Here is a 27,873-nt window from a genome sequence, read left to right on the forward strand (position 1 = left end):
AATATTTAGGAATCACATTTGACGATAGTATGTCGTCTAGGCAGCATTTTAATAACCTTGAATCTAAGGGAACATCACTATCATTTGCTTTTAGAAAATTGAGAGACAAGCTATCGCGCCCAAATTACGATCACCTGTTGAAGGTTATTAAAGCAAAGTTAATTCCATCCTTGGATTACGGTTCCATTATTTTTCGCGGCAAAGACGTAAAAATTCTTGACGACATTGAAATAAGGACATATAAATCAGTTTTTAGGATTCCTAGACATATTAGCCGTGCCAATATAAGAATAGAATTTGGTCTAAAAAGACAAATGTTGGCCCGACAATCTACATTTTTAAAAACCCTATTGTCATTGTCCCGTGCTGAAGAGGGTTCTCTTGCAAATCAGTGTTGGTTTGAGATGATGAGAAGTGAATACGCGAGTAGTTGGCAAACATACTTAAATGAGTTTCTACGTAATTTTGATTGTCCAAATCTGGAAGACGAAATTAGAAGTAAAGTGGTTTATAAAAAATCAATTAACCAATCAGCTATTTTATTGTCGAGTATAATAGATAAAGATGAGCTTAGGAAAAAAACACTTATGGTCAATTGCAAGTTCCTTTGGTAAACTAGCTCCCCAACCTTATTTGCTGTTACATTTAAAACCCTTAATTAAGAACACATTTATGCTACTATGGTTCAGGAGATATCTGACTAAAGATGGAATGTCAAAATAGGAAAACATGTGGCCCTCTAAATTGTGTAGGTTATGTGGTTCTTGAGAGGAAACCTTAGTGCATATAGTAACTTAATGCCCCAAATTGTTAGAAGAGCGGGAAACTATATTAAAGTCTATTTTTAATGAATTGGGGGTAAGATCTTGTAGAAACACCATCATCTTAGGTCTAAATGGAGCCACCACCCGTCTTATTTCCCGATTTGTCAAGTTTATTTTTGTAGCTGAAAAGAAACTTTGTAATATTGACAGTTGAAGTGAAGATATTTATGATACGAAAATTATTTAAAATGTTGCAATGAATTTCTTGAGTTATACACGGTCTTTAAACCATAGTCGTTAGGGTTTGATAGCCCGAGCAGTAACTTGTGGGCACTTTGACTTGACTCTTTGTATTGTCTCCCCTACCTGGATTTTAATAGGTGGAGGCTTCTGGAGGCATTTGGGGATTCCTGTTGTCAGCGCGGGACTGTGAGGGCCAGTGGGCTTAGCGTGAGATAAGCGGCCACAGCTGGGGACTCTTCCCGCCCGCTCCTGCCTGATTCCTTTAAAACTGCTCGCGGCCCCCGCTTCGCGGGAGCCGCTCGCAGCAGTAACTTGTGGGCACTTTGACTTGACTCTTTGTATTGTCTCCCCTACCTGGATTTTAATCGGTGGAGGCTTCTGGAGGCATTTGTGGATTTCTGTTGTCAGCGCGGGACTGCGAGGACCAGCGGGCTTAGCGTGAGATAAGCGGCCACAGCTGGGGACTCTTCCCGCCCGCTCCTGCCTGATTGTTTTAAAACTGCTCGCGGCCCCCGCTTCGCGGGAGCCGCTCGCAGCAGTAACTTGTGGGCACTTTGACTTGACTCTTTGTATTGTCTCCCCTACCTGGATTTTAATCGGTGGAGGCTTCTGGAGGCATTTGTGGATTCTGGTTGTCAGCGCGGGACTGCGAGGACCAGCGGGCTTAGCGTGAGATAAGCGGCCACAGTTTGGGACTCTTCCCGCCCACTCCTGCCCGTATTTAGCTACGCCCATCTACGCGTATCGCGGGACGGGCCAAGGGCAGGCCCGTTTTAGCCCGTTCGAGACCGGGAGAGACCAGATCGGGCCCCCCCCTTGGATCTGCCGCCCGACACAGGATTCGAGGACAATGGCTGGTCGAGAGATGAGGAGTAAATCAACAATGCTGGGTGGTTCTACAGCAGGTACTTTGGATAAATTAATTGTTAGAGCCAGCTCCCTTTTATCCCATGAAATTACCATACTGGTGCGGCGACTCTCCCAGGAAATCATCACTGCCAAGAGATCCTCTTTAGGTCTAAAAGCGAATCCTAGAACACCTGAGAGGTGTGTGGACACAACTATAATTGAACTTCCTGAGTGTGCCGATATTTTACTTCCTAATGGGCTTTCTCCTTCAAGGGGCAGTGCACTATTGTGCAATAATGTTGTTATCCCAGTAACATCTGAGAGTAACTTGTCATCTAATGTCGCTGCCAATTTACCAACTGATAACCCAGGAAATCCAAATATTAGGCAGTTACGGGGGAATCGGGATGGGGCGGTACCAAAAAGGAAACGGGCGGCTCAAAACTCTGGCGGGAGGAAGGCAAAACTCGCTAAGCAGTCGTGCTGTCCGGTACTCGATGATAGGGCCATTGTAGGCATCATCGAGCCTACCGATCCCCCAGCGGCAGTCTCGCCTATTTTAACCCAGGTGACCCAAATAATAGTATCATGACACCGGCAGGATGTGATTTGTCAAGTGCAAGCGTGGGTGCTCTCCTGAAGACCCTACTTAACCCCCTAGAAGTTAGACTAGCTAACATCGAAACAAGGTTGTTAAGCATAGAGAAAGCCACAGTAGTTGCTGCTGATGGCCTGAATATGCTTAATAAGAAGATGGAAACCGGAGGGAAGGAGATGAGTCAGACAGGCGCAAATAGTCAACACCCATTCTTTAGTACATTTGAGTCCCGCATTGCAGTGTACTCCTATTAGAAACCCTTCTCCCCTTCTGCAAGCGAATGCCCCAATAGTAGCCAAGAAGCCAGACCACCTGTTGACCAGAGAGCACATGAGGGTAGCACCTATGGAAAAAACCTCATATTGGACTTGCCTCCTGAAGCAAGCCCTCTTGTAGTTGTCTTAGCGGGAGTCCCGGTGTTAGAGGCTTCGGCCAGAGAATCTTTTGCATCACTTAAAAACAAGGTAGTTAGCTGGCTGAACAAAAACAGACCCCTTCCCCCTCAAATTTCGAGTGAGATCCTGATGGTAAGAAGGCTCCCTTGGATAGGCAATACTGCCAAAAAGATTAGTGGCGACTGTGTCCTGGTTAATTTCAGGGACCCCAGAACTGTCTCCCATATATGTGCTTGGGCGCACCGCGCATCTGATACTATCATACAGGCCCTCCCATTGTCCTTTTTCTACCCACCAGGTCTATCGAGTGATAACCGTGGGGCGGAGGAGGGATGGGTAAGAGTGGAAGCCAGAGGGGGGAGCAGGGGGAACAGGGCCAGGAGGGACGATATGTATATGCCTGACACCTTCTGCAATTATAATCGCTTCAGCTGCCTCGACATGGTTGATTGACTACACCCTAACCATGCGGGGGCTGGCGATTGTACGGAAATGGTGGGTGGTAACAGTATGTTCATCCAGCCTAGTGGGAGGCCCACATGTGATCAAGTGGGTAGGCCTCGAGGTAACAACCAGATAGAGACTAACAACTTGAGGAAAATGGTATGTTCACTCCCTGATACTATCGGCAAGTCTAGCCCGGATGATGGTCCAAACATTGTACCTACTATGCAGGGTATACAGGAAATGGTGAAATCAAATACTATGGGCCCCATATGTCCCATGGGGGGAACCGTTAATAACACCAACCCAGGCTCTTTACTTATACTGGCTTGGAATTTGGCAGGGCTGGCTAATAAGATGGACTGCCCAGAGTGGGGATCGTTCATAGACAAGAACGATGTATGTCTTTTTCAGGAAACCTGGGCCAGAGAGGATAAAACACGTACTGGCTATGCCACTTTCTTTGTCCCGGCACGGTGGGGGGGCAAGGGACGCCGTCGGGGGGCCTTGCTGTCTGGGTGGGTTCCCACCTGGGCTGCAAGGCCAAGTCCCTGAATACACTATCGGAGGATGTCCAGTGCGTCCTTCTGGAGTGGCCCAATGCCTCCAGACTCGCACTGGTTAATGTGTATTCTAGACCGGTGAACATCACCGGCAAATATAGAACTATAAAAGAATTGTCCCTATTCCTAAGTTCCATCCCCAGCGGCACTCCGTTTGTGGTCGGGGGCGACTTTAATTGTCACTTCGAGCCACTATCGGGCCTATCGAAGGGGGTAGCCGCGGACGAAGATGAGTACTGGGCAATACCGCCTACGGCGGGTCCATCTCCCAGGTCATGGACACCACTAGCTGTCCAAATTACGGTACAAACGCTCAAGCACTGAAACAGGGCCTGTAATGGACGCGTCCAATCTGATATCCCCCCAAAATGCACATTTAATAAACTAGGGCAGGACTCGCACCTGGATTATATACTGGTCGAAACTCAGTCCTGGCCTAAGATGATCAACTTCACTGTCATTGTAAGAAATGACAGTGACCACAATGCACTGAATTTGGAAATATCTTCCCCAGGCATTGTTAAGGAGATTTCCAATGGTAATGATGTACCCGACTAGAGATTGACCCTATCTAACAATAGGCGCAGAGTAAAGTGGGCTAAACTAGTGACGCATCCAGAGAAGGTTTTCGAGCTTTATGCCCGAATCGTCACTGTATTTGAAGAAGTTAGCGTCCTTATTATGAATCCCCCATTCCCCTGACACGCATCATAAGCTCTGGGATCTGCATGAGCAGTTAATAAATAAGCTGGAAGATGTGTTTAATCCCAGTGTTACAAACCGGCGGACCAAGGGTAATAGAGTCTCATGGTACAATGCCGCTTGTAGAAAGGCGAAGGTCGAGTTAATATCTGCTCTAAAACAGAATATTGATAAAACAGCGATACAAGGAGATCTGATTATAAGCGTCTTGTTCAACTGGCGAAAGAGGAATGGGATCGTGATAATTGGACAAACTTAACTAATACCCTCGCAGTTAGAGACTCACGTAAATTCTGGTCAATTGTAAACACAGGGTCTGATGAGCCATATATAGCCGCCAATGTGTGGGAGGACCACTTCTGGGTTTTGTATGCAGCGGGCAATGCTGACTTGGAAGGGGATTTAGAGGGGGTGTTGTTAGACTCTACCCCACAACCTGCTGGTGACGATTTTACTGTGGAGGAGGTCTCTGCCGCAATATCTAAATTGGCAGCGGAAAAAGCACCGGGGTTGGATAAACTCCCGGGCGACCTCTTTAAGCAGGAACCCCGAATATGGGCCCCTTATTTGTTAGCCATCTATAATGCAGTTCTAAGAGGCATGTCGGTACCTGGTACTTGGCTGGGCGCAGAGATCGTCCCTATTTTTAACAAGGGTTCTCCTCTGCTCCCAGCCAACTACAGGCCGATCAGCCTGATCGACGTGCCGCAAAAGATTTTCGGGAGGCTGATTTTAGACCGCCTCCAGGGCTGGATGGAGGACAATTCCATATTGAGTCCCTATCAGGCAGGGTTCAGAAAGAATATATCTACAACTGACCAAATTTTCCGCCAGTCACTGTTATTTTGGAAAACTGTCAGGATCGAAGGGGGGAGTTTATATATGGTCTTTGTGGACTTACGTGCGGGTTTCGATTTGGTCCCAAGAGGCAAGCTCTGGTCTGTGCTCAGTGAGTTGGGTATCCCACCCCATCTCTTGAACATCCTAATATGGCTCCATGAGGAGAATTTCGCACGCGTAAGGTGCGGGAGGAATGGTCTGTTGTCTTCCAAATTCCACGTTGACAGGGGGGTAAGACAGGGGTGCGTTTTAGCACCCACTCTGTTTTGCCTCTTCGTCAACGGGGTAATTGCCCATTTAAATGGGACATCGATTTCCCAAGCTCGCTGGCAGCAGGGTGCCTGCGATAATGTTCGCAGATGACACCCTGCTGCTGTCGAAATCTCCAATGGGGATCCAACGTGTGTTGGATGGTTTTGAGGCATTTTGTGTGGAGCGGGGGTTGGGAATTAATGTTCTTAAAACTAAATTCATGATTTTTAATTCCCCACTAACTACGCGTAGGTACCAACAGGCTGGAAAGGGTTCAGATGTTTGAGTATTTGGGGGTGACTATAAACGAAAGTATGACCTGGGCCCATCATCAAATCAAATCGCAACTCAAATTCGCCCAATCAATAGGGGGTATCTTTAAGCTTTCCAATACTTCCACAATAAAACCTATTGATCCACCCATTGAGATTAATAAAACACAGGCAAGGGGGGCAGTCATTTATAGTGGCGAACTCTGGGGCCATGTGTGCAGACCGGAGATTGTCATCACAGAAAATAAATTCCTTAGACAACTACTAAGCCTGCCCTCTAGTACTCCCTTGTTGCCACTGAGGCTCGATATGGGTCTCAGACCAATATATGAGGTCTTGGGACTCAAACCATTAACATTCTGGCGAAGGCTTTGGATTACGCCTGAGCTCCACAATTATAGACAGGAGCTCCTAGAAATCCTAGGTCTACCCAACGCGGGGAAAATTCCTTGGCTCAATTACGTAAAAAGGAATTGGGAAAGCTGGGGCTCCTGCAGGCTTAGTAGTTGTCTAAGGAATTTATTTTCTGTGATGACAATCTCCGGTCTGCACACATGACCCGGAGGTAGCCTGTAGTAGGGTCTCACGAAAGCACTTAGTAAAACTTTATTATGACAGTAAATTAACTGTTTCTATACAGAACGTGCAAAGTGGAACCCTAACTGGTTCTTTTGTAAAGGAAAAAGATTTTTATCGTTTTGAGTGTACCCTGGATGATATTTTACCTATTTTAACTAGAAAGTTGACCCTACAATGGAGATACGGCACCTTACCAATCAGAGCTTTTACTAGTAAACGGTGCCCTTATTTAAAAAGCTGCCCTGGCTGCGATTGTGATCTGGAAAACGACTTGCATATTATGTTTTTTTTGTCCTGCCTACAAAAAGTCAAGAAGGTACTGGCTTGTGCCGTTGTGCAGAAATTTGGGTTTTACTCATTGTATGCAAACGTACAGAATTCTGAAAACAGATCTATCCAGTCCGATTGTTTTTGCTGTAGCAACATTTTTGGCAGCAATATTGTTGAAACGTAGGGTTTTAGTAAATAATGTTTAATTTTAAATCTCCGCACACGCACTTTGCAATCAATGTTTACAGATGTTATATTGGATTTTTCAATGACTAATTTGAATCCTGTATTTAACGGCGATTTGTCTGTGCTGAACTGGAATTATTTATCATCTCGGTATTTTTTAGATTGTTGTTTTTATAACTGTGTGCAGATCTTTTGCGGCAAAATTTGCCGAAATAAAGATATACGAACGTACTGTTGCTGTTTGTTATATTGCTATTAAATGGTTTTAGGGATAGTGCTGGCATCCTTTAAATTAAAACAGTTAAAGTCTGCTTTGCGGAAACACACACGATCTCCAAGGTTTAAACAATTGTATTCTATTACAACTTCTACTTTCTTGTCTCTGCTCACATTGTTATAAAGTATCTTTTAGACTGATGTATGGTATGTTGTAAATTAAAGTTGCCAGCACCAGGCAGTTTATTTTTGTTGCTAAAGTCTATCGCTACAAATGCACTCTATTGCTAACGTCGTTCCTAATGCAATTTTACTATGGTTGGTTGTTTTTTATGTATCTTTCACTATTCTAAAGTTTTTGGGTAGATTGACAACTTTAGCTGCTAGCACAAGGCACTTTAGTTTCTGCTGCCAAAAGTTTACTAGCGCAAATGCACTTTATTGCTATAGCTGTCTTAAATGTTATTTTATTGGGCGTTTTTTACCTTTGTAGTTCCCATTGTTATAAAGTCTTTCTTAGAGTAATGTGGAACATAGCTGGCCTCTCACGGAGGCTAAAGAACCGGGCATGGTTACAATTTGTGGAATCCTTTGATATAGTCTGTCTCCAGGAGACATGGAGCAGGGGGTCCCCTGGTTTGGATGGCTACCAATCTTTTAATGTCCCAGCAGTACCTTCACAAGCTGGTAGAGCCAAGGGTGGTCTTATGGCAGCCATTTCTATAAAGCATGATATGTTAAAAACTGTCACACTGGCGGAATGCCCTTGGTTTCAATTGCTTGTGATTAAGGATTTATTTTCGGTCCCCTTGCTCTTAATTAACTGGTATTATAATATATTCGATTCCCAAACTACAGTGGTCATACAAAAATTACAGGATGAGATTGCAAAAGTAACTAATACCTTATTCCCTCTTTTTATTATGTGGGTAGGTGATTTTAATTGTTGTTTGTGCAAATTTAGTGGTTCAAGAGTCTGTGGCCTATTGGACTTAAATGACCAGCCGTTTGCGCATTTTAAGCACTCAAAACAAGTTGAGGCCTTAAACAATATTATAATAATCAATGATCTTTGTGCCCTGGATATGTCTAGTTTTTCAAGACCTCTGAATATCCCTACTTTCCATGGCGCGGGAGGCCAAATGAGTGTTATTGATTTCGCCCTGGTCTCAAGAAAATACACTCACCTTATTAATGACTTTCAGATTGAGGCTAACCCAGCAAGTGACCACAATCCACTTATTCTGAGTCTGTGCCCCGCCTTTAAGAGAAGGCAGATTGTGGAACACCCAATTAAATTTAGTCAGAATCAGGGGGTTACTATAAGGTGGGATAAGGTAGACGCAAGACTTTTAGAGCTGGAGATCTTTAAGATAAATAAACAAAGGTTAGAAACCTGCCTAACGCCCTCAAATGAGCCAGAGGTTATAATCGATAATTTCGAAGCCCTTTTAGGCAATGTGGCTTCCCATCTCCTGAAATCTATGGGAGGGAAAAAGGGTACTACCTGTAAATGGTTCGATTCAAAATGTTCCAGAGCGCAATCTAGCCTAACGAAGGCTTTACATCAAATGCCTCGGGATAGGGCTTTGGTCAGAAGGGCAAGGAAAGTCTATAGAGATGCCATTATTAAGCGTAAAACTGACTTAAAAAGAAAGGCGTGGGATGACTTGGGTAAAGCCTCAGAATTAAAGGACAGCCCACTTTTTTGGGAGGTTATAAATCGCCCTTTTTTAAAAAGCGAAGAGAAGGACACCCTACAGGTGCACATCCCAGGGGATATATGGGAGGCACACTATGGGAATATTTTTAATCCAAAAGGGGCCCCCTTCGTAACTAACATTGAGGGGTTCTGTGATACAAATAGGGAGTCAGGAAACATGCTTAGCCTCTCACTGACTCTCCCTGAGGTAGAGGCCGCACTTAGAAAGGGCATTTCACTGAAAGCTCCAGGGCCGGATTCAGTGCCTTTGGACTTTTTCTAATATAACATAGATGTGTGGGCACCACTTTTATTACTCTTGTTTAGAGCAGTTGTGGTTGGTCGCATTCCAACATCATGGCAAGAGGCTGTAGTGGTCCCTATATTCAAAAAGGGTAACAAACGTGACCCCTGTTGTTACAGACCAATATCACTAATAGATGCGTCCTGTAAACTAATGGGTAGGGTGATTCTGGCTCGCCTAGAAACGTGGGCAGATTCGAATGGTATTATTGTTAAATCCCAATACAGGTTTAGGCGGGGAAAAGGCACTACTGAGCAGTGCCTAAATTTGGCGCTGATCATGGGTAAGTACATGAGAGCCAAGCGTGGTTGTATCCACTTGGCTTTCATGGACTTATCGAGTGCCTTCGATACTGTATGTAGAAATAAACTCTGGCAAATGATGGAGTCTATGGGGTTTGAGGAGCCATTGGTCACACTACTTCGCAGACTCCACGCTGCCACAACAGTAAGGATAAGATTTGGCCCTGCAGGAGAGAAGACAAAGTCCATACCATCGACTGAGGGGGTTCGCCAGGGGTGTATATTGGCCCCCTTTTTGTTTCTGGTGTACACCAATGGTTTGGAAGCCTTTCTGTTGGAAAGTTGTGCTGATTTTCCCCAGGTAAATGGTAAACGTTTACCGATGTTATCTTACGCAGATGACACGGTTTTAATGACCCTAACTGCCAATAGCATGCAAATTTGCTTAAATGCTTCTGAAACCTTTATGCAGGGGTAAGATCTAAGGGTCAATTTCTCAAAGTCCTTCGCTATGGCCTGCTGCCCGAAAGGGGTAAAATGACGCAGGCTCGTGGTAAAGGACTCAGTTATTGAGAAAGTTGATAGTTTTAATTATCTGGGGAACTTATTTAATAAAACCTTGAGTTGGGATCCCCTAATATCGGCCCGTGTCCAAAAGGCCACCCAAACTGTTGAGGCCATCTTTCGTTTCTCTAGCAAATTGGGTCAGAAGCCGGTTGCAGAATTAAAAACCCTATACAAAGCTAAATGTATTCCAGTTGCAACATACGGTGCGGGAGTGTGTGGTATTCAATCCTGTAACAATATCCAAATTATGGAAAATACGTTTATAAAACGCCTTTTATGTGTCCCAACAGGTACTCCTAACATTTTTTTTTTTTTTTTTTTTTTTTTTTCCAAAACCTTTATTGCACTTTGCATATCACACAGCGGAATGCCTACAACCCGGAGGGCCGGCCGCTATCCTGGGATCATTGTACACAGAGATTTTCAGCAGCAAGGACAATCATACCACAGTGTCAATAAAAGTCTTGACGTAAGGAGCTGAAACAATAAAGTGCCAATTGAGCAATTATTCAATGCAGTAGTTTGAGGTTTTGATGGAGTTTTTTTTTTTTTTTTTGTTTTTTGTTTTTTGGAAAACAACAAACACATAACAACAACCGTTAGGAAGGCCGGTAAGGTCTGACACGAATCAGTGCGTTACAAGTTTTTAGTGTCACTTGGGAGTTTGGGATCTTGACAGCCCACCCAGTACGCACATGCCTCAACTCATCCCACCCTCCCCCACCCCCTCGGACTCATTCGTCTAGGTTCTGAGAGGCAACCCGCTGCAGCCGCCCACGCCCCCTCCACACTCCCTCCTCCCCCCCGCGTTCAGCCCTCCCCTCCCTCATCATCAGATTCATCCAACACATCCTCTCGCAAGGGTTCACAGATGTCCCCCCTGTACTCATTCCATTTCAGCCATATCTTATTCCATTTCCCGGGGCAGGCTCGGTTGATGTACACTGCTCGCTCGGTCAACATCACTCGATCCATGTTTAAGCACCACTGGGACTTGGTTGGGAGTTCTGCTGCTCCCCATCTTTGTGCTATGTCGCGTTTCGCAACCATTAGACCCGCCGTGACCCAAAGTTGCTCGTACCGGGTCAAGTCAGTAGGTTCCCAAATATTGAGCAGGCACCTCCTCGGGTCCGGCAATATGGAGTGATCTATCGCCTGTGAAATCGTGCGGAGTACTCGTTTCCAGTATTCCTGGATCTTGGGGCAGTCCCATATAGTATGAAAGAACGTGCCTTCCTCCCCACACCCACGCAGACAATAGGGATGGGGCGCTCTATGTATGTGATGCAACATTGTCCTTGTATAGTAAACCCTGTGCAGGATCTTAAATTGCGCCAGCCGCATGCGTGCCGAGATGCCTATTTCTTTAGGTGACCCAAGAGCTGCGTTCCATTCATGGTCATCCATGTCGCTAATCTCCCCCTCCCACTTCTCTTTTAGATGTAGTGTGGGGTCAGGGCCGTTATTGAGGAGCTTACGGTAAATGAGGGATGTAGCCCGTTCTATCATGCAATCTGTGAGTAGGGGATCCTCCAAGGGTGAGGACTCTGGGAGTTGGGTGTCTGCTGGAATGGCTGCGAGTAATGCGTGACGGACTTGGATGTACCTGTATAGTTCCCTGTCGTTAAGCTCGTAGAGTTCCTTTAGTCGGGCAAAGGGGATCACTGCATTCCTCTCCCACAGGTCACCCACCACGGAGATGCCTATCATGTCCCATTTTGCAAACCCCTTGGTGTTTCGCAGGTTGCCTAATGCGCGAGAGTCCCACAGCGGAGTCATCTTTGTGATTCTCCCCTTCCAGCCCAGGGCCGCCGTAGCTGCATGCCATATCTGCACCGTTAACTTGGTGGGGCCGACCAGAGTACGCACCTTGCAGTGATTATATAGTGGACCCAGCAGACTGTCAGCGCCCAACTGTTCCCTGTCCGAGTGAAATGCCGGCTCGGTATGTGGTGCGTGTATCCAATGATTAATGGGCCTCAATTGTGCAGCCCAGTAATACAGTTTCAGGTTCGGTAGCGCAATGCCCCCGTCATACCAGTCCCTGTGTAGCTTGGATTGTGCCACCCGTGCAGGGAGGTTGCCCCACAGCAAGTTGGAAACCAGAGCCGCTACCTTCTGGAAGAATTTGGGTGGCACCGGGTAGGGTGAATTGTCAAGGACGTAAAGGAAGCGCGGCAACGCCATCATCTTGTAAAGCGCCGCTCTGCCGAGAAGTGTTAAAGGCAGGCCGGACCAGAATTCCACATCCCGCTTGAGCCTATCCAGGGGCGGCTTCAGATTCTTGTCCATGAATTCAGCCGGGTCCCTAGTGACGTGTATGCCTAGATATTTAAAGGACGTTCCTGCCAATCGCAGCGGGCAAGTATCGTCGAGGTCAGGAGCCGGACCCCGTATGACATAGAGCTCAGATTTGGACCAATTTAACGTGTAGCCTGAGATCCTGCCGTATGTATCACAAATGCGTAGCAAGGCCGGAATACCCTCCCCGGGGTCTGTTAGATACAACAGCATGTCGTCCGCGTAGAGGGACAGGCGGTCTTCCCAGCCCCCGTTCCCCGGTATACCCTTGAGGAGGGGGGAGGCACGTATGAGAGTCGCGAGTGGTTCCAATGAAATGGCAAACAACAGGGGCGACAAAGGGCACCCCTGACGCGTGCCCCGACCCAGCGGGAAAGTGCGGGAAATGTGGCCGTTCGCCACCACATGAGCCATCGGGGCCGTGTAGAGCAGTTTTACCCACGCTAGAAAGCGAGTCCCGAACCCCATATGTGTCAGTGTTTCGAAAAGGTACTCCCACTCCACCAGGTCAAATGCCATTGTGGCATCAAGTGCCAGGATTACCGCCGGCGTGGTGATGGTGTCAGCTCTGGATAGGATACCATGCAGTCGCCGCAAATTCAGCGCTGTGTTCCTGTGCGGCATAAACCCGGACTGATCCGGGTGTATAACTGAGGACAGATGGGGCAGGATCCGCTGCGCCAGAAGCTTGGCCAAGATTTTCACCTCCGCGTTTAATAAGGAAATTGGCCGATAGGAGGAGCGGTCCTCCGGGGGTTTACCCGGCTTGGGGATAGGTATTATAGTAGCCACACGTTGGTCCGGTGGAAGGGAACCCCCCTCCAGGCAGTCCTTGAACATCCCCAGCAGATGCTTGCTGAGGGTGTCCGGCATCACTTGATACCATTCTATGGGTATCCCGTTCGGTCCTAGTGCCTTGCCCGGGTTTAGCGCCTTAATGGCCAGTTGGATCTCGTCGGCTGTGATGTCTGCCTCTAGCTCGCTTGACGCCTCCGGTGAGAGGGTCCGAACCTCAATTGGCGCCAGGAGCGCTCTGGCACTCTCAGGTGTGATCGCACGAGGCGGGGTATACACTCGCTCAAAATGGGACGCGAGTAGTTCTGCAATGCGCCTTGGATCCGTGTGTGTCTCCCCTTGTTCATCTTTTAGACATCGGACCCCCCTGGAGCTACCCTCACGTTTATCGAGCCACGCCAGCATTTTCCCTGCTTTGTCCCCCACTTCGTAGATCTTATTCTGAGTGTCAGTCAAGAGGCCCTTGACCATCCTCCGCAGGTGATCATTGTATAGCTGCTGCTGGAGAGTGAGTGCGTGCAGGGCAGTGGGAGAAGGGTGAGACTCGTGCGTCGCTGTCCGCTCCCTCAACGTAAGCTCTAGGTCGGCCAGTTCCTGAGATTGTTGTTTTTTGTGTCCGGAGATAGTGTTAATGGCCTGACCCCGCAAAACCGTTTTATAGGCCTCCCATAGTGTTGCCGGGGAGCGCACCGAATGGGTATTTTCAAGAAAGTAGTGGTTTGTGGCTTGCTTGAGTGCTTTGCGAACCTGTGGGATTTTAAAATATGATGCGTGCATGGGGTAAAGGCGCTTACGTGCCCTCGTCTGCAGGGAGAGCGTCAGTGTGAGCGGTGAGTGGTCAGAAATACCGCGAGGGTGAATCTTCAGGGTATCTACAAGACAAAGGGCCTCCCCCAGTGACAGGAAGTAATCGATGCGAGACAGGCTGCCATGCACCGCGGAGTGAAATGTGTATTGTTTCGTGCCCGGGTGTAAGTGTCTCCAGATGTCCGTCATGCCCATGGCTGAGGTGAATCTTCTGAAGTATGTTTCCCCCCCTGTCAGGTTGGGGGAGGGGTGCTTGTCTAGGTGTGGGTCTACGACCGCATTAAAGTCCCCCCCTAGTATGGTCTCACCCTCGGGGAGAGTTAAAAGGAAGTCCCCTAGTCTTGGGAGGTGGACCGAATGTAAAGCCGGTGGCACATATACTGATACCAGATTAAAGAGTTTCCCCTCCCACTGTCCCTGCACAGCCGCGAAGCAACCCTGATCATCCGTTTTAAAAGATAGGGGCATGAAACGGGAGTTCTTCTGTACCAGAACGCCGGACCCCCTGGAGCCGGACGTGAAGGCAGAATGGGCCCACATTTTGTAGCCACGCCTATCCAAGGCCTTCGTAGCCCCCCCCACTAGGTGTGTCTCTTGCAACAGGGCCACAGTAGGTCGCAGGCGCTTAATCGCCGTCAACACCAATCCCCGCTTAACTTTGTCCCCCAAACCTCTCACATTCCAGGACATCAAGGTCAGAGGTGGGCATTGTGTGTCAGAGTGAGTCACCCCCTCTGCCGGTGCGGGATTGTTAGCCATCAGGTGGTATTAGGTGCATGGTGCAGAGCCCCAGAGATGTAACCAGTGTATCGGCTGCGGCGTCGCGCCGCCAAGTGTTCAGAGGCATCATGGGGGCATAGTGTCACTGTCCGTTCCAAGCAACGTGGGCTGAGCCCCATAGGTACTGAAACATTGTCTGCGACCCATTATGCGCCTTCCTAACACAAACAGTTCAAAACAAACCCCCCTCCCTGCCCCCCTGCTTAACGGACCCCCAACTGCCCGCCACCCCAACTTAGCAGAGTGCTTTACCCATCCCAAAACCAGAGTACTTGCTTGTAGGGGGGAGAGCGTCTCCCCAGGCAGGCGGCTTCCCTGAAGGCTTTTGGGGCAGCCATGCCGGCGTCTACGTGCAGCTGTGGAAATTATACGTTAGTTCGGCGTACGGCGCCTGCTTGATGTTCTGGGTCCAAGGACGGGGTCAGTCTTCCTCGCCTCCCCCTTCGAAACCATGAGCCGGTGAGTGTCCCGCTCCCTCCGCTCGTCCCGATGTTTGCGAGCCCGTTCTGCTGTCCCCTCCACGGCCTCTTTCCGGTCTGTGCGTTTTGCGCTGTCGTCCAACGGTGTGCCAACCCTCCAGCCAGTCCCGGGCCGCTTCAGGGGAGTCGAAGATCCACACTTTCTTGTCCGCTACCACCCGCAGCTTAGCCGGGAATAGCATGGAGTACGGCAGCTCTCTGTCCCTCAAGGTCTTTTTTACTTCCAGGAACGTTTTCCTCCTCCTAGACACCTCAGCCGTATAGTCTGGGAAGAAAGCAATCTTCGAGTTCTGGATTTGGATGGCCGGTGCCACTCTAGCGGCCTGCAGAATGGCATCCCGATCTCGGAAATTGAACAACCTGGCCAGTATCGGTCGCGGTGCGGCCCCGGACTTGGGTTTCCCTCCCGGGACGCGATGCGCCCTTTCGACGGAGAAGAAATTTGAGAGTCCCTTGGGCTTGAGCCGAGTTTTGACCAAGTCCTCCACATAGAGGTCCATTGCCCCCGTGTCTTCTGATTCTGGCACACCTAAAATTCGGACATTGTTGCGTCGGGAGCGCCCTTCCTGGTCGTCCAGTTTGTCCCTAAGCAGTTTGTTATCGGTTTGCAGCCGTTCCACCGCTCCTTGCAATTCGGATACATCTTCAACCAGCGATTTAGTGACCACCTCGACCTGTTTGACCCTTTCATTCATCTTTTGTAGATCCGCTCTTATCAAGGTGACTTCCGTTGCCGTGGCCCCCACCGTCGTTTGCACTTGGGCCAGTGCTGCCAGGATATCGTCAAGCGTGGCCTTTTTCGCCCCCTCCGTTTCAGACGCTTTTCCGGCAGTCTTGCGTTGGTCTTGGGGCGGTGACTGTCTCTCGTATGCGAATTTGTCCAATTTGGCCTGGGTGGAGGTGTTCCTGGGGCCCCTGTTGGACATGGTGCTGCCGTGAATTGAACTGCCTGGTTGATAGAGTAATCGTGCGCGGGTTGTGACGGGCTGCTCCTTTGCGCACCAGCGGTAGGCTGCGTCGAGGTATATGGGCACCGCAGTGGGGGGTGGTGTCTTCCCGCCGTTGTGTAGTGATGTGACTCTTAAGGAGTGCGTGCAGGCTAGGCGCCGGGTCTCCCCCCGGTACCGGGCTCCAACGGAGGAGTCTGGCGGTGCACTGCAGGTTGTGACTCACACCGGCCGGGGCTGCCACGGTATGCCGCGCCGCAGTATCCCCTTGATGTGGGCGCTGCCCGGGCCCTTGTCCCACTGGTGGCGCAACGTGCGTATGGCCCCCTGTGCACCCGTTGGAAAGTCTGCAATTTCAGCCACCCCCGCCTGTTGTGGCTGCCGCGTACCTTTGTCGGCCGTTGAATGGCTTTGCCGGCCGCTGCCAGGGTCGGGCGTCTTCCGTCGTCGTGGCCGGGTAATGGCGGCGCTGGGTCGAGCCTGCGCCGCTCCCGTCGCGCTGCCGGTGGGTGCAGGTGGGTGCAGGTGGGTCCGGTGTGCGCCCCTGTACTCGGGCGGACGGGAGGGAAGCTTTGCGGGGCTGTCGGGGTGACGTGCCCGGGGAGCCGGCGCTTCCTGCCACTCGCCCCCGCGTGCTTGACACTTCCGGCCGGATTCAAAGGCACCTGCAGTCCGCGGCTTCCCGGCTTCAGTCAGGCCCAGCTCCTCCGCCGTCTCTCGAGCGCGAGATTTCGCCCGTTCTGGCCGCCGCCGCTCACATAAACTTCAGCGCTGCTTGCCGCACGGACACCGGGTCCGGTCCGCCCCTTTCCGCCAGCGATGATCAGGATTTTTAAAGCGGATTATTGCGGAAAGCCGCCTCTGCCCAGGAGCCTCCCTAAGCTGCGGCCGCCATCGTTGGCTGCTAGCCACGCCCCCCCCACTCCTAACATTTTTAGCCACACTGAGGCGGGTCTTGAATTTGTGAGCGATACCATCTATGTTTCCCCTTTGCTGCTTTGGAGCAAGGTTTGGTGTTCAGATGATCTGAAACTCACTAAGGAAATACTACAAGACTGCCTCAAGCTTGAGCATTTTGATAAGATTGCATGGCTACTATATGTTAGGGAAACCCTCTCCAAGATAGGTTTTGGGTTATATTTTCTCGAATGTTGAGACTATTGGTACTGACACAAAGCCATTAATTAAAGAGGCTTATCGCACAAATCTAGGTGTGTTGAGAAATAGCGAGAGTGCGGTTTACCGTAGGGGAAGGTTCCAGCACCAACCTTACCTTTCATATATAGGGCAGACACAATGGCGTTTTTATCTAACCAGGTTTCGTCTTAATACACTGCATTTTTTATTTGCTTTTCCAAAGCAAGTGGGCTGGTGTGAGAATTTACCCTTCTGTGCTTGTAACAACAATCTTGTACTTTTTTGTTCACTGTACAAAGATCCAAGAAGTAGATTTATTAGACCAATTCTGTTAACCTTTGGATCTCGCTATTATAAAGAGGGATATGAACATTTACTCTCACTATCAACCCCAGTAATATGCAATGCTGTGCTTAGTTTTAATAGAGTAGCTCTCAGTATCAGAAACCGATATTGATTACTGTCATGGATTGTTGTTGTTCCCTACATATGTGAATAGTTTAGAGGTTGGTGTTCATATAAATTGTATTGGTATTGCTAAAAAATTCTCTTCTTTTATTATATTTGATTTCTTTTAAATTTATTTGTAAATCATGCAACGACAATATAAATAGTAATCTTTAGGGATAATTGTATGATTCCTTTTAATTGTGTAATATGCTATGTCATACTTTTATGATTCTGTTTTTATGAATCGAAATAAAGTTTTCTAAACGAGTAATGTATTGTAAACTGTAAATTATAGCTGCTGGCACAATGCACTTTATGTCTGCATGCTGATCATTTGCATTCAAATAAACTATGTTAGGGCTTAGTTGTAGATTTTTGTTTGGATATAAATGTACACTGTAGCTGCATATTTTTTTATTCTAATTTTATTTTGTATATGTATTTTGCTGATTGTAATGATTTTAAGTAATCAACAAATAAATACTTACTTACTTGTCTTATGTCAAAAAAATATTTCACGTATCTTCATTGCAACTGACATAAAAATAATCTTCTCTGTTCTCCGACAGATAACAGTTGTTATGGGGGGGAAGACACATGCCTTAGTATGGCAGACACAGCTTAAAGAAGCTTAACAAAGCTCCTGCCTAAAGCTCATCAATCCTGCAAAATCTGGTGCATCAACCCTGGTCCACAGCTCTGACAGTGCTGAGGCTGCGGGGGTCTCCGTGATACCTGCCGACTGCAGGAAGAAGGCGTTAGCTGGCAGCTGGTGGAGGGGGTGTTTTTTCGGTGGCGCATGGCCTGCACAGCAAGGCAGTGAGGCTTGGGCCTGGCGAAGGAACAGTTGTGTTCAGCAGGGGCATAGGAGCCACTACATTTCTGGGGGAGAACAGGAAACGGACAACCTTGTTGACTTTCCAGTGACCCTATACAAATTGCCCATTGTGTGAGAAGTGTACACCCCATCAAGCTAATATAATTGTATAGTTTTAAAGTGAAATAGTGAGAAAGGCAGGCACATAGTCAGTTTGCAAGTATGCTTTATTATTTACACTCACAAAGTAATTAGACCAAATGTGAAAACAACATGTTTATGTATCTTGCATCTTTATTCAACAAGCAAACAAAAGGGGAAACAATAAAAGACAAGGATAAACTAAATGCTCTTAATGACATTCCTAAACTTTAAAATGCAAATGGACTAATTAGAAATTGTATTTTCTTGCGGCAGGAATCTATAATGAAGTTATGAACTTTAATTTAAAAAGTCAATTAATTTATTATGCTGTTGAGTGCGGAGGACAAATTATTTTGCTATTGTCTGTAAGTCATCTGAGTTCATCATCTCTTAATGGATTTTGCATATGGCAGCACGATTCACTCTTTTCTGGGAAATAGTTTACCTGAGACAGGTTTTCAGTCATGTGAGACACTGAAGCGTCTCTCAGCCTCACAAGAAGATACCGGAATTACCAAAATAATCTGTAATGGCTTCTCAACCTGTGAAAAGAACGCTCTCTCTCTGGAAAGCATTTTTTGGAGTTTGTCTGCTAGTTCCGGGACTAAAGAGTACTTGAACATACTTGATAATATAGTTAATTGAGCTGAGAAAAGCCAAGCATCAGTTTCTTTGTACTGAGCAAGATTGTCAATGCAATTAGGCTCTGATATGCAAATGGAATGCAATTGTTAAGTTTTGAAAAATCAGTAGTACATATCTGTATCTACCATGCATACTGTCCAGTAAGTACCCACTACCACAGGCCTTGTCCATTGTTCACATTCTAGCCATAGAAGATGCGACTTCTGATCTCATATTTATCATTTCAACTAAATATGCATGGAAAATAAACACTATGACTAGAATGACGTTTCCCTGGGAAGAGCAGCCTCTTGGCCTTGCCATAGGAATTACTGACTGTTGTGGCCCAGTTGCAAATCAGGAACCAGGAGCCACGTTTACTTAATCCCGACCTCCCATTTGGCTAAATTGTGTGCTCTTGGACATTCACTTTTCTGAACTAACTCCTTTTTGACAAGATTGGAAGTATTTTGATTCCATGTAAAAACCACTAGCAAGCATATGGTTACAAAATTGGCTGAATATTAATTGGGAGGGGAGAAGTGCCCAGTGGCATGGTATATTCACATAAATATTATACAGTGTTAATGGATTTGTTGCATTTGCCACATAAACCATCATCTGTTGCATAATTAACAGAATTTACCCCCCAAAAAAGTGTTTATAGCTCAAACGGCTCAAAAGTTACTAAAAGCGCAGTGACACATGTTGCTGTGCAGTAAAAGGCCCTTTTCAAAGGTTGACTGGTCATCTTTCTGTTACTAAACGTATACAAATGAGGTGCACTCTATGCCCAGACAGTGTTAGCAAGTGTAAAAATGAGAAACTAAGTAATACTATCACTAAATGTACCGCACTATGCCACACAATTTGTCTTTTCTTGCTGCATAATTTAGTTGCTCTGTGTAGACGTTGCACCAAGTAGCAGTGCAATGCAGTCTTGGCTTTACTAATTTAACCACATGTTTGAGCCTGGGCAAATAATATTTTCCCTGTGCTTTGTCCACTTAGTTAGCAATGTGAAAGCACTTTGAAACAGCCTTAATGGAAGAAGTAGACACCAAGGCCATACTCACAGGAAAGGTCCTGGACATGGGTCTGGTTCAGTCACTCAAGGCTGTTTGTAACCCAATAGCTGAAGGTTATCCTGAAGCTGTGTTTTGCTGGATGCCACCTGTGCTGCAGTGCCTCCCTTCTAGCCGACAAGTATCTCTTTCACAGCTCATCAGGGACTGAAAGTGAGTTGCTTGTCCTTTGTACTTTGAAAGTGTTAAAAAGTGCTGGACTGTGCATGTCCTGCAGTGCTTTTGTGTGGGCAGCACTGGACTGGATCTCAAATTACAGGCCAACCTGTCATATACAGAGACTGGCCACCCTACCAGGTCCCCTACCCTAGGCCTCGCTATGCCACACCATCAGTGCTTAGCCCAGGAGGAGGCCCTTTACTACCATGAGTATTGCACTTATGGTGTAGTGCTGTGAGGCCCAGGAGATAGGGGGTCCCTTCCCTTCCCTGTGAAGTCCCTTTCTGTCCGGTTCCACCCAGGTTCCACCCAACACTGCAGGAGGGAGGTTATACTCAATCCACTACCCCCGTCCTGGCAGCAAGCACTAGTACCGGTAACAATACAGCGAACTCGCCACCAGGACACAGGGAGAGGGTGGGGATAAAGGGAATAAAAGAACACAAGGAATCCACGCCTGGGCACAGCCTTTCCAAATACTACTGTTAAGTAGCTGCTTCAGAACTTATAAAAAAACAAGCAACAGGGAATCAGATTATTTCAATATACATAACTCATGGACATGCATCAACAGGCACTGCATGGAGCATAAGACAACATACTCTTACCAATATTAGAAGCCTTTATAGCCCCTTCTTTCTTCATGTAATTAGGTTCATGACTCGCATACATGCGCAAAGTCCAAAAAACGAAATGGATTTCTCCCAGATTCCAGTATGTGTATCCTTTAGCATAGAAAATACCAGGGGGAAAAGTCTCCAGATATAAAAACCCCCAGTCTTTGATTTAGGAAACAAACCCTCCGGAAAAAACAACAACACCGTGGCCATGAATACAAAAAACGCAACCGGGATACTAGGGAAAACAAAAAATACCCCAAAAGTCATAAAACTACATTGATGGGTTAGAAAAGGTCCAGGAAATGCTTGCAGTAATCCATAGCAATGAAACAGACACGCAGCCACGTACCCGAAAGTCCCGAGTAGAATGCAACAAGAAAGCCAGTCACAAGATTGAAAAAGCGAAATCCAAGGAAAGGGAAAACGCGATGGTCACATCCCAGCAAAGGAAGCACCCGCAAGCCTGCAGGCGGCAGATCTGGAAAGCGAGCCAAGACAGCAGCAGAGACAGGAACCAAAGGCGAAGTCCTTCCGGGTAACCAGACCGGGAAAAGAAACCAAGCAACAAGGATCGGCTGCCTGTTTGTCTTATACCCCCAGAAGCATGCCGATTGGATGCGCCACTCCGCTGCCCTGATCATGCATGTCCAGAGAAAGGGGGAGGAGAAGAAGGTAAGTCCTCGCCAATTTCCTAACACTTTCCTGGGCCTCAGAGTCATGTCCAGCGCAGCAAGGCACTATTCTTTGCAGAGCTACACAAGTGCAAGTTTCTATATGTCACAGCACCACACCATAGCTGCGAGGCCCATGGCATGGGGCCTTACAGTCATTGAGCACTATGTTGGGTGACTGGGCACTGGGGCCCTGGGCAGCTTCCAATGCCTTGCATCGGTCCTGGGATCTTGCAACAAGTAGAGTCATGCACAGAGTAGAACTAGGGTATTAAGAAGGAAGAATCTCTGAGGAACCAGTTTACTTCTGTTTTACTCTCAAGAGAGCAGCAAATAGCACTGCATTCCGCAGATGAAGCATATCACCTGGCTGCTGTAAATGGTAATGATAACTAGGCAAACACCAGGAAGGCAAAGAAAGAAGACTAGAAACACAGGACCCTGCAACCAAAATTAACAAATTTGGAACCTTTGGCTGAAAACTATGCTGGCCCTCCGTAGCTGGAAAGGGGAGCGACACAGCAATTGATAAGAGACAAGGAATCATCTAGCTCGAGTCGGAAGGTTGGATGGCCATGCCAGGATTGGAATTTGCGACCTAAAGATTATCACACAACCGTATCAATGGAAATCGCTGGCCCCTATCAAAATGAGAGCATATGTTAAGAATCACTAAGGTGCCATACTAATTATAGAAGGCACTTTGGAAATGTTGATACCATACCAAAGAACAACAAATTGATTTTGTATACAGCGCCTCATAAGACCCACTCTAATTTCTAAATGCTGTAAGTATCAGGAATTAACATTACTGTTTTGAAGAATACTAATGTGCTGACCTCAGAGAATATTTGTGTGTGGGTTTCGGTGTGTGTCTATGCAGGTGTGTGTGTGTGTGTCTCTGCACGTGTTTGTGAGAAGTTGGCCTGGTATATGCTGTCCACTAATTAAAATGGGCATCTTGCACCGGTCCAAATGACCCTTATGATGTATGAGATCAAAGATAACCTTTAGAAAGCTAACCTAGTGGAAGCTGTGGAGAGCAGCCTTCAGGCTTAATCTTGAAGGAATGTAAAGCAGCTTGTTTTATCAGAATATCACCTTTAGTATTAACTGGTAAGTAGACATAATATCAAATTTTTTATATCGATGTGACAAAATATCGATGTTTTAATATCGATGACAATATATATCGAATTATTTAATATCGACTACAAAAATATCGTTTTTTGTATGTGTACTTTAATATCGAAGTAAAAAATATCGAATGTGAAAATATCGTTGTGTTAAAATATCGATAAAGTGTAGTTTTTAGTAATATTTGTTTATTTATGTGATTTTGTTGTTTGTATTGTAAATTTGTAATTTTAATGTGTTTATAAAATTTAATTTTTTATGTTTGTTTAAAATTTATATATAAGTTTAGGAGCGGGATGTTGGGTTTATAGGGGATAAGGGTGGGGAGTGTTTTAAAAATGTATAAATTAAAAGTAATTTTGTTAAAATGTTAGTTTATTTTTTAACACTTTTAAAAAATGTATATATTTAAAGAAAATATTTTAGGAGTGGGATGTTGGGTTTATAGATGATAAGGGTGGGGAGTGTTTTAAAAATGTAGATATTATAGGTAACATTTTTCAATTTTCAATTAAAAAAAAGAAATTTAGGGGTCGATTATGATGGCGGTGAATCCGCATCCTCCCGGCCGGTGGAAGCCACCGCTTCTCCGGAGGATGCGGATTCACCGCCGCGGTCCTTGAAATCACCCACTGCCAGTTCATGATGGCGGTGGGATCAGCGGCGGACAGCAGGTCCATCCACCCCTGATCCGCGGGGTGTGGACCACAATATGGTGGCGGTATCTGCAAGACACCGCCAGCCATATTATGATCTGTGCAGAAACATGCTTTTCTGCGGCGGATATTCCGCCATGGAAAAGCATGCGGACCTTTGCTTCTGGGGGCGCCTTCCGGGCCCCAGGGTGTTGGGGGTAGGGGGTGCACATGGGGGGTACCTATGGTACCCCCCTTCATGTGCATGCACAAAGCGGCAGGCACCGCATGGTGCCGGCCACTTTGTGCATGTACATGCAAAGCATGCATTTTTAACTTTGCGGCGGGTGCTGCTTTAAGCAGCAACTGCCGCAATGTTAAATATACAGGATGTGACCGCCAGGGTGGCGGTCACATCCTAATTCCTATGGAGGGAACGCCGCTGCCCCTGCGGACAGCCCTCCACCTCGGGGGTGGCGGACGCAGGTCCATCCGCCATCCTAATGGACACCTTAATTTAAAAAAAATTAACATTTTGAACATTTTTGAAAAAAAATTAGGATTGAGTTGTAGTGTTTATAGTGGATAAGGGTTGGGTTTGTTTGTATAAAGTAGATATTATAGGTACATTTTTAATATTTTAAAATTTAAAAATAAAAAAATATATAAAAATTTTGAATTAAAAAAAAAAAAATTGTATTGGTTTGTATTGTTTATAGGGGATATGGGTGGGGAGTTTTTTTTAATTTACATTTTTGTATCCAATTTAAAACAAATGTATATAATTCTAATACAATTTTAATTAAAAATAAATAAATAATAATTTAGGAGTGAGTTGTGATAGTTATAGGGGATAATGGTGGGAAGTGTTTTGGAAAAATGTATTATTTATTTAAATATCAAACATTTTTATAAATTGATAGGGTTTTTTAAATTGTTTAAAAAAAATTGTTTTATTTGATTTTATTTTAATATATTATTAAATTCTATTGTACAGCTTGGATTGGGAATTATTAGTTATTTTTTATTAGTGTCCAGCAACTACCCAAAATTAATGTAGACTGGAGTGGGAATAGTAAATTATATTTAATTAGTGTCCAGCACCTACCCCAAATTAATGTAGACTGGAGAGGGAATAGTAAATTATATTTAATTATTGTCCAGCACATACCCAAAATTAATGTAGACTGGAGTGGGAATAGTAAATTATATTTAATTAGTGTCCAGCACCTACCCCAAATTATTGTAGACTGGAGTGGGAATAGTAAATTAATTTTAATTAGTGTCCAGCACCTACCCCAAATTAATGTAGACTGGAGTGGGAATAGTAAATTAATTTTAATCAGTGTCCATCACCTACCCCAAATTAATGTAGACTGGAGTGGGAATAGTAAATTAATTTTAATTAGTGTCCAGCACCTACCCCAAATTAATGTAGACTGGAGTGGGAATAGTAAATTAATTTTAATTAGTGTCCAGCACCTACTCCAAATTAATGTAGACTGGAGTGGGAATAGTAAATTAATTTTAATTAGTGTCCATCACCTACACGAAATTAATGTAGACTGGAGTGGGAATAGTAAATTAATTTGAATTAGTGTCCAGCACCTACCCCAAATTAATGTAGACTGGAGTGGGAATAGTAAATTAAATTTAATTAGTGTCCAGCACCTACCCCAAATTAATGTAGACTGGAGTGGGAATAGTAAATTAGATTTAATTAGTGTCCAGCACCTGCCACAAATTAATGTAGACTGGAGTGGGAATAGTAAATTATTTATGTTAATAAATAAATTTCATACAATTTTTGTGAGTTGTAATATTTTATTTTTTAATTAACATGACAAAAATTAAGCAAAGAAAAATTAGTATTACATTTTTATTTCATACTAATATATTGAGTCATATACTAGGCAAAATAGTTTATGGTCATTTAAAATTTTCTAATTTTCATTGAAATTGTACATTTCATTAAAAAAACATATTTAATACAGTTGTAAGTATTGTTTGAAATTATAAAAACAAGTACAATTATTTCACATAATATATGCCATTTTTATATTGTTATACATGTTGGTTGTACATAGTATTTCTAAATTAATATTAATAATAAAACTATTAATATTAAGTTTTTTGAACAATATATTTAAATGAAGAAAACATTTTAACACAGGTTTATTTATATAAATTTAGAAAAACATTTGTACAGATTTTTGTACATTTTTCCAGATTTTATGAATTATAATAATACATATTATATATTTTATAATATTTATTTTTATAATTTTACAAAATATATAGATTTTGTTAAGTATTTTTATACAAGTAAAAAATAACAAATTTTTTGACATAGTATTGATTTTTGTTTCTGTAAAGGAATATTTTAATAGAATAAATAATATGTTTGTAATGTTAATCTTTTTGTTTAGTTTTGGGTCATTTATTTTGTAACCGCTTTAGGTCCTTATGTGTCATTTGGATGAAGACGAGCTCGCGGTTGGGAGACACTTCACGTCGCTGAAGGAAAGGTTCATTTTATATGTTTTAAGTGTGTTTTATATCAATTTTGATAGTAGTTTGGTACTATTTAGTGTAGTTAGAAGTAAGTTAGTTGTATTAGGCGTTTTGATATGTTGTATATATGTGTGGTGGATATACGTATTTTTAGCGTTGTTGAGGCTTGTTTGTAGAGTTAGTGTTTCGATGTTTAAAGTATATTTAGGTGAAATCTAATGTTAGTATTACTGTTAGTAGGTTTTTATGTGTTGTTTTATGTGGGTGGGAATGTATGTTTTATGTATTTTTATTTCAGGAGTTCGTGATATCAGAAGGAGTCGTTTTTTTTTTTTAAAGAAGTGTTTGTTAGTTTTATTAACTAATGGATTTTTAACACTTCTTTAAATTTTTCAGTTTTCCTGGAGCGTTTATTCTATATTTGATAACTTTTCAGTTTTTTTTATGGTTTTTAAAAGGACCTTCTTTGAATGGATTATTCACTTTTGGGACAGTTGTATTTTTTCATTTTTTTGGGGCAAACTTCTTTCTAAAATGGATTGTTTTGGTGGAAATGGATTTTACAGCCTTTGGGATATGCTTGGTACGTTTTTTTTAATTTTATTTATTGTGGGTGGGAAATGTTATTATTATTATTGTTATGTTTTATGTATTTCAAATATTATTAATGTGTGTATATATTTTATAAAATATTACATATATTGCACACATTAATTATTTTTTAGATAAAATGTATTATTGTTATTTACATTGTATTGTTTGTATTTTTTTAGTACTGCTTTGTTGTTTAGAGTCATTTAGAGTAGTGTTTTGGCTATTATGTTGAGGTATTCAATGCCTTTTGTGCTAGGGTACAACTTTACTTGTTGTTCTAGGTATTTGTGCATTTGCTTGGTTTGTTTAGATGTTTTAGGAGTTAGTACAGTAATGGATTGTTCTATTCGGAACTCTTGAGAGCTTTGTTCCTTTTGTAGGCATTTAAAACATTTTTCTAAACTTGGTTTAGTTCTGCCTGTTGATTGGAGGAAGGCATTGTGCCAGCCTTCGACAGCGTTGTTTGTTTTTGATTCCCCATTTAAGGTGCTTCGGTAAACGTTCCCCCAGGGTATTAAGAATTTAGGATTTCTCCTGTGGCCAGATCTATGGAGTCTACCTACCCATGTGTCCCCAAAGTAGTCTAAGAGTGGACTTAATTTATCTTCATTTTGTTTGTAAAAGGTGCTATCAATTAAAATGGTGTAGTGTTCTGCCATGTCTGTTTCTGGGACGTAAGCTAGTGCTGTTAGTTTTTTTATTTGATATGCAAAACATGAATTTGTTGCATATTCTATGCTTAGGGTTGTCTTTTGTAAATGTCCCCATAGGCACTGGTTAAAGTGATAGTAGCAGCCTTGGATACAGGTATAGGGATGTATTTTTAAAATACTTGAAAGCATTGCTTGTTCAAAATCAAGTATTATTTTTCAGGGGAAGAGTCATTAGTCTTTTGTTTGATAGTGTTTAATAATTCCATATCTGTGGAATTCCTTTTATTTGGTAGCAGTGCATAAAGTAGAGGTATGTTGCACTTTTGATATAGGCCATGTATCGTGTATAATTGGAAAAAAGGTTTGGGACAGATGTTAAAAGTCCCATCCATCATCCAATATTGGCTTTGCTGGAGTTTTATGAGGTTAATAGCTGTGCCAGAAATTATCAGTCTTTTGCCATTGTTTTCATTGTCGTAAACGACAAATGGTCGTTTGTTGAAAGTTATAATTTGGTCAGGATTTAAAATGATTTT

The sequence above is a fragment of the Lissotriton helveticus genome, chromosome 9 (genome assembly GCF_964261635.1).
Source record: "Lissotriton helveticus chromosome 9, aLisHel1.1, whole genome shotgun sequence".
In the NCBI taxonomy this organism is placed as follows: Eukaryota; Metazoa; Chordata; class Amphibia; order Caudata; family Salamandridae; genus Lissotriton; species Lissotriton helveticus.